The following is a 7,500-nucleotide window of genomic DNA, read 5'->3' on the forward strand; positions in this document are numbered from 1 at the left end:
TATCACTTTTTCATTGCATCCATCAAAAATTGCTATGGCCTCCTGTTATTCTTATGTCTTTGGCACTTTTCTTTTGTTTTTCTTTCCCTTTTCTTAGAGCTTCTTTTGCTCCTTGTTTGCTTAGTGTCATGTGTTGCACAAGCCTTTGGCATTTTCTTTTTCTTATCAGTGCACTACACATATCCACTTTAGGCATTTTAGTTCACATTTCTTCTTGAGACATTGGTGCCCAGCACCTCTTTGTGTGACTAAATGTTTTGTATTGAGGTTGCTCTTGATAATGGACTTTTGGTTGATAATCCCGGGTTAGTTAACCCAAGTTACCAAGTGTTGAAACACTCCTCAGAACCTATTCATCCAAGCATATCCTTAATACATAAACACCACAGGCATTTGTCTCAGAAGTTCAAACCATTGGTGCCTAGCTTATTTTCTCAATTTTTTTTTTTTTTTTGCTTTTTGGTTGCCTTTTTCCGTGGCTTTTTCTTTTCCTTTTTCTTTCTTTTTCATGGCCAAAGACATTTATTCATCAAGATCCATAGACAATTTTTACTTCTACATAAAAAATGATAATTCTACACTTCTAATTTTAGTGATGTGACTAAACAATCAAGCATGCATACCACCACTTAATTCTACTTGATTTGTCACTAATTTAGCCAAGTTACTTTTGTTCAAACTTTTCTTTTATTTTTGGAAACAGAACAAGCATGGCACGCACTTGTTTAAGAAGGTGAAGTTATATCCAAACATCTAGGCACTCACTTTATTCAAAGCACTTAACAAACACACATACTAAAAAAACGACTCATAAAAAAAAACTCCACCTAACACTTAAATGACTTATGATAAAAACACGTTCATAAAGACAATTCACCAATTATCATTTGATTATAAAGGAACGAGACCACCTCTTATTTATTGCTTGATTCTTCTTAATTCTTGGGATCCTGCTTCTTCTTGCTTCCTGCCTCTTTTTGACCACTTGTGCTTCCTTTGTCTTTTCTTATGAGCTTTTTCCAGAATCCAGCCTTTTTCATCGTTTCTTCCACTCCTTTTTCAAGGATCATTGCCTTGTTTATTTCTCCTTCCTTCCTCCCTTTGAAATACTCATCATAAGCTGGGAATGCTGGGTCCATCTTGTGTAGATGTTCCCCTATGTAGTTAAGCTTGATTTGCGAACTGATGTTGTAGTCAGCTTGGACTGAGTATCTTGCATTCTGTAAAGTGGTGGCTTCCTTGATTGCCAAGACATTGGCATCTTGGTGTTGGCATATGTGGCTGAAGGATTCCTGTAAGTGTAGATTTTGTTCCCTTTGCAGATCAAAGAATCTTGATTCAAAGTTCCTTTGCATATCCATCATTTTTAGATGAAAGTCTTCTTGTCTTTCCTGAGACCTCATGTATTGTTGAGACATTCCTTCCATGATTTCCTGCATTCTGCTCATATCCATGGGGTCTCTGGGAATTCGTTGTCTTCTTTCAGGATTTGCTTGCTCTTCTTGCTCTTCTTCTCTGTCTTCTCCTTCCTGTCTTTCTTGTTCTGCTTCTTGCTCGGCTTCCACTTGTTGCCCTTCTTCATTTCTTCTTCTTGTATGTCTTGGAGGAGTTGGGCCAAGAGTCATTCTGTGTGCAGTTATGGCCAGCCCAGGATATAGCCAATTAGGTCTTTCATCCTCAAGTGGTACTTGGGCATCGATGCATAGTCTAATGATGGTGCTAGGGAAATGAAGCCAGGATTCAGGGTCACTTTTCTCACTAAACTCTTGTATCTGTTCAGCAATGAGTTTATGAACTTTGATCTCTCCTCCAACCATAATGCAATGTAGCAAGATGGCTCTTTTAGGGACTATTTCTGAAGAGTTTGCAGTGGGTAGGATGGATCTCCTAACTATTGCATACCACCCTTTAGCTTCAGGTGTTAGGTCTCCTCTTCTCAAGACTCTTGGAGCCCCTCTTGTTTTTCTCACCCATTCAGCTCTGATGGCACAAAGGTCTTCAGCAATAGTTGTATAGTCAGGTTCTCCTCTCATCCTTTCTTCATAACTTGCTTGGCTGAAATGTATGTTTTTCAGGCCAAGAGTTTTCATGATTGCTTTGGGACTGAAGTCAACTTCCACCCCTCTCACATAGCTTTTGTATGTGGGGTTCTTGGTTTGATCCTCCCTTACTGCATTTGCATAAAACTCCTTCACCAAGTTGATGTTGATTCTAGTGATTGGCTTAGTTAGGAGCTCCCACTTCCTCTTTTTGATCTTTTCCCAAACACCTGGGAACTCATCCTTTTCAAGTTCAAAGGGGACCTCAGCTAGTACCGTTTTAGGTCTCATCCATTCGGCTTGAATCTCATGGAACACTGATCTGTATCTCCATGCATCGAATCCCCTGTTTTCCTCCATTGGCTGCTTGTCTTTTCTTCTTTTGTGGCTAGATGAAGCTGCCATTTTGGTAAGTGACAACTAAAGTTGACAAGGTGAAGCAAGAAGTGTTGTTGGAGGTGTGGTGAGATTGTTTTCGGCAAGAGATGGTTATGCTATGATGAAGGAAAAAGTGTATGAAGGAGGATTGATGGTGTGGGACTCGTTCCCCAAGTGGTTCTTTATAGTGCCCATGAGTGAAAAATGAACGGCTAGGGTGGTTTGTGAAGGGTGGCTTGATGGTAAATATATGAATTGTAGATAAGGACGATTGGCTTTTCATTTTCTTGGAAGTATTCTGGATGCATTAGGTTGTACATGTAGCTTTCTTTTCTTGCAGAACTTCCTTTTCCCATGTGTTAGTTTCAAAGATTTATGAATTTTCTTTTTGACCAAGCACGTACCTCCCTTTGTCTTTTTCCTCCATTTTTGTCTTTTCTTTTGTACCTGCACAAACAAACAAAATTGCTATCATTTTTCGGTCCATGTGAATTATGAATAGTATTTGCACATGTAAATCAATGCTTGTCTTTATGAGCTTATAGCCGTGACATTCTACATGTATGCACACTTATTATTTGGACACCAAACTTAGTTTTTGGTTAAGTCTCCTGATGACATGACATCCATATTGGTTGTCCTTAATGAGTGTGCATATTTCTAATAAATCATAGTCACCTTGGCTCTTTGATTCTAAACAAAGTGACTACCCTAAGTAATTGAAACTAAAGCATTAAAACATATGAATGGTATACTTGTCATGAATTTTGAAATCCAGAGGAACTTCTTGCTTTTCATAAACTGTGTTCAAAAAGAACACCAAACTTAATGTTTGGTTGTGCACCTTGAATGAAAGATGGAATTCAATTTGAGTAAGATTTGGGAGTGCCATCAGGCACACCAAACTTAGAGACCAATTGTAATTTACATGCACGGTTTAGTGCACTTAATCAATAGTTGTCCTGAGGATTCAAGTTCATGCATAAGAAACCATACTTTATTAGATGTAAAGCAAAGCACTAAAGATTAAGGATACTAAAAACATGGGTTGCCTCCCATGAAGCGCTTCTTTAACGTCACTAGCTTGACGGTTGTCCCTTGTTAGGGTGGATTGTAGTGCTTGACGTCCTCTCCTCTCACTATGAAAACGTCCCCTCTTGATTCATTCATGACCTCTAAATGTTCCAAAGAAAGAACTTTCTTGATTGTGAACACTTGAGGGAGCTGAGAAGGAATGGTCTTGAGGCCAGGTGGGATTGGCAGATAATGACTTGAGATCACTTTATCTCCTGGAGAAAAACCTTCAGTGGGAATTTTCTTGTTTCTCCATCCTCTTGGCAATCTCCCTATCACTCTTCCCTTTCTCTTGAGGATTTCTTCATTGACCTTTATGTCAGGAGGATCCTTCTGATCTGTTTCCACTGATTCTTGTGGCTCTAACTCTTGCAACTCTTGTTTGCCTTCCAATGACTGTTTTAGAGTCTCAGCTGCTGGATTACTTTCCTCCAAACATGGATGGCTACTATCATCTTTGGGCTTTTCAGATTCTGGTTCAGGCTCAGATGCAGGTTTGAAGACTTTGAAAATGAGCTGTTCATCATGTATTCTCAGAATTAGTTCTCCTTGTTCTACATCTATGAGCGCTCTAGTAGTGGCTAGAAATGGTCTGCCCAGAATGATAGGGTGTAAATAGCTTTCCTCCATGTCCACAATGACAAAGTCTGTGGGGAAATAATAATCTCCTACTTTCACCAGCACATTTTCAACTACCCCTTCAGCTTGCTTCTGAGTTTTGTCAGCCAGTTGTATGATTACATCAGTGGATCTCACCTCGTTCAGTTGTAGCCTCTTCATAAGAGTTAGAGGCATCACATTTATGCTAGCTCCTAGATCACAGAATCCTCTGTCAATTTTTGTTTCCCCTATGATGCAAGGGATATGAAAACTTCCTGGGTCCGTTTTCTTAGAGAGTGTGTCTTTCTTGATGAGAGCACTGCATTCTTTGTTCATTGTTACCGTTTGTCCTCCCTTCAAAACTCTTTTCTTGCTTAACAATTCCTTTAAATACTTGATGTGTGTGGGCATTTGATGAAGAATCTCAAGAAAGGGAATATTGACATGCAGAGAATTAAATGTCTCTAGAAACCTTGAATAGGTTTTCCTTTTTTCACCTCCTCCTAACCTCTCAGGAAATGGTGCTTTTGGTTGGTATACCTCCATCATGCCTTTTTGCAGATCCTTGGCTTGCTCAGTTCCACTTTCCTGCTTAACTTCTTCCACATCTTCTTTCAAGATTTCTGGTTCCTGCTGTGAGGACCTGATTCCTTCTTCTTCTGAGGCTTCCTTTAATATGGTGATGGCCTTGCACTCTTCCCATCTTACTCTCTTTTGTTCCCCCTTAGGATTCTTTTCTGTGTCACTAGGGAACACTGCAGTTGATTTGGGTGCCTGTTGAGATAGCTCTCCTACTTGAGATTCCAACCTTTTGAGTTTTTCACCATGGTTTCTTAAGGTAGTTCTCACATCATCCCTGAAGCTCTTCAATTCAATTATGTCTTGGCTCATGGTTGCCATCATTCCTTCCATCCGGTTTAATTGATCTTGAAATTGTTGGTTCGGATTAGGTTGGATATGTTGATTATTTTGGCCATGATATGATGATTGGGGGTAAGTGTTTTGTGTGGCTTGGTATGATTTTTGGTTGGAGTTTTGGTATGTGGAGTTGTTTTGTTGGTTGTGGTTGTAAGGTTTGTGGTTTTGTGGTTGGGTTTGTTGGTTTCCCCACCCAAAGTTTGGGTGGTTTCTCCAGCCTGGGTTGTAAGTGTTGGAGTGTGGATCATATGATTGCCTTTGTTGGTTTCCCACATAGTTAACCTCATCCCAATCACCTCCTTCAATGCCTACTTCCTCTTGATCTTGTGTGTGTATTGCAGCCACTTGCTTTGTTTCTAATTGCCTGGTAAGCTCTGCTAGTTGCTTGGCAAACACCTTGTTTTGGGCTAGAATTGTATCAACATGGTTCAGCTCCATGACTCCCTTAGTGTTGTGCCTTTCTGATGCATAGTAGTACTCATTCTCAGCCACTGTCTCGATCACTTCAATGGCTTCTTCCACGGTCTTTTTCTTGTTCAATGAACCTCCTGATGAATGGTCTACAGCCTTCCTTGATTCATACGAGAGCCCATCATAGAAGATGTGCAGTTGCACCCAATCATGGAACATGTTTGGTGGGCATTTCCTTGTCAAGTCCTTGAATCTCTCCCATGCCTCGTAGAGAGTTTCACCATCTTGTTGTCTAAAAGTCTGGACCTCAGATCGAAGCCTATTGACCTTTTGTGGAGGGTAGAAACGTGCCAGAAATTTGCCTTCCACCTCATCCCATGTGGTTAGACTCCCCCTTGGGAATGATTCCAGCCACTTAGCTGCTTTGTCCCTAAGTGAAAATGGGAACAAGAGCAGTTTATAGGCATCTTCCTGGACTCCATTGGACTTCACAGTGTCACAAATTCTCAGGAATTTTGTGAGATGTTGGTTTGGGTCTTCATTAGCACTTCCTCCAAAGGAACAATGATTTTCCACCAATGATATTAGCTGTGGCTTGAGCTCAAAATTGTTGGCCTGAATGGGTGGTTTCTGGATGCTACTACCACAATTCCCAGAGGTTGGGTTTATGTATGAACTAAGAACCCTCCTCTCGGGAATGGCATTGTTTCCATCAGCTCTCTCATGGTTGTGAACTTCTCTATCCATGTTGAGATCTAGAGCTTCCTCAAAATTGTCCTCAGATTCTCCTTCAGATTCCTCTTCTCCCACTACTCTCTTCCCTCTTGCTTCCCTTCAAAGTCTATGAAGGGTCCTTTCCGGTTCGGTATATGGAGGAGTTGATGTCTCTCCTCTCCTACCTGTCATACAAGAACACAGCTCAAACACAAACAAGTAAAATACTCTTGGTTAATGGAAGAGTATGGTTAGATCAATTGAGGAATTAAATCAAACAGTTAGTGAGTCAGTGAGTTAGTTGCATGGATTTAAAGGCATAAAGAAGGAAAGCATGTAACCAAGTGCAGAAATTAAAATTCAACAAGTATCTAGAACAGAATTAATCAAAGCAAGAGAAAATTGCTCAATCTAGTTAGCTTCCAATTTGAGAATTGTCAATCGAAAACCAATCCCCGGCAACGGCGCCATAAACTTGATGCGCATAAACGTGTTATGCTACGATTTAGGAAATTGCACGATCGGCAAAATTCCTTCCGGCAAGTGCACCGGTTATCGTCGTCAAGTAAAAACTCACAATAGAGTGAGGTCGAATCCCACAAGGATTGGTTGAGTGAGCAATTCGGATTAGAAGTGTGTTCTAGTTGAGCGGAATCAAGATTTGAGATGATAATTGCGGAATGTAAAATTGGCGGGAAAAGTAAATGACAAGAAAATTAAATGGCTGAATCTTAAATTGCATGAATTAAAGAGCAGAATGTAAATTGCTGAAATTAAAAGGGAATGGGGATGATTGCAAGAATTGAATTGCAGAATGTAAAGAGAAAGTGGAAATCAGAAATGGGGAATTCATTGGGTTTAGGAGATATTGAAATCTCCGAATCAAAACATGTAAATCTCTTCCTCAACCAATGCATTCATTGAATTTTGCTTGGCAATCTTATATGATTGGATCCCAATTCCTTGGCTCACCAATGCTCTCTAAAAACAAACAAATTCCCAATCCCTTGGTTTAAATGTTCATAAGAAGAGATGATGCTTGATCACTGATTATACCACACAATTTCATGAACCACAATTTGGTAGGATTACATGTCACAATATCCATCCAAACCCCAATCCAATCCACTGTGAGAAAGCTTCTCTAGCATGAATCCTCCATTCCTTTCCCAAGGCTCCGAAGGATTCCAAGTATGAGTAGTCTCTTTCCCAAGACAACTACTCAATGGAATTAGATCGAGAAGCTTTCTAACAAAATTCAAGAGAAAAGATTGAAGAAGAAGATAAACTATTATTGATTCATTGAATTACAATAGAGCTCCCTAACCCAATGAAAGGGGGTTTAGTGAATCATAGCTCTGAATTC

General features: G+C 40.0%; 1 non-coding gene across 1 annotated transcript; it reads left to right on the plus strand.

Annotated features, from left to right (window-relative positions):
- The first annotated feature begins 5,637 nt into the window (after window positions 1-5,637).
- On the plus strand, window positions 5,638-5,741 carry LOC148549541 (small nucleolar RNA R71). The gene has a single exon (XR_015898762.1). It is a non-coding gene; the product is annotated as a small nucleolar RNA R71 (small nucleolar RNA).
- The last annotated feature ends 1,759 nt before the right edge of the window (window positions 5,742-7,500 follow it).

This window comes from Arachis ipaensis, chromosome B8 (assembly GCF_059453495.1).
Source record: "Arachis ipaensis isolate K30076 ecotype BB chromosome B8, ASM5945349v1, whole genome shotgun sequence".
NCBI classification, from domain to species: Eukaryota; Viridiplantae; Streptophyta; class Magnoliopsida; order Fabales; family Fabaceae; genus Arachis; species Arachis ipaensis.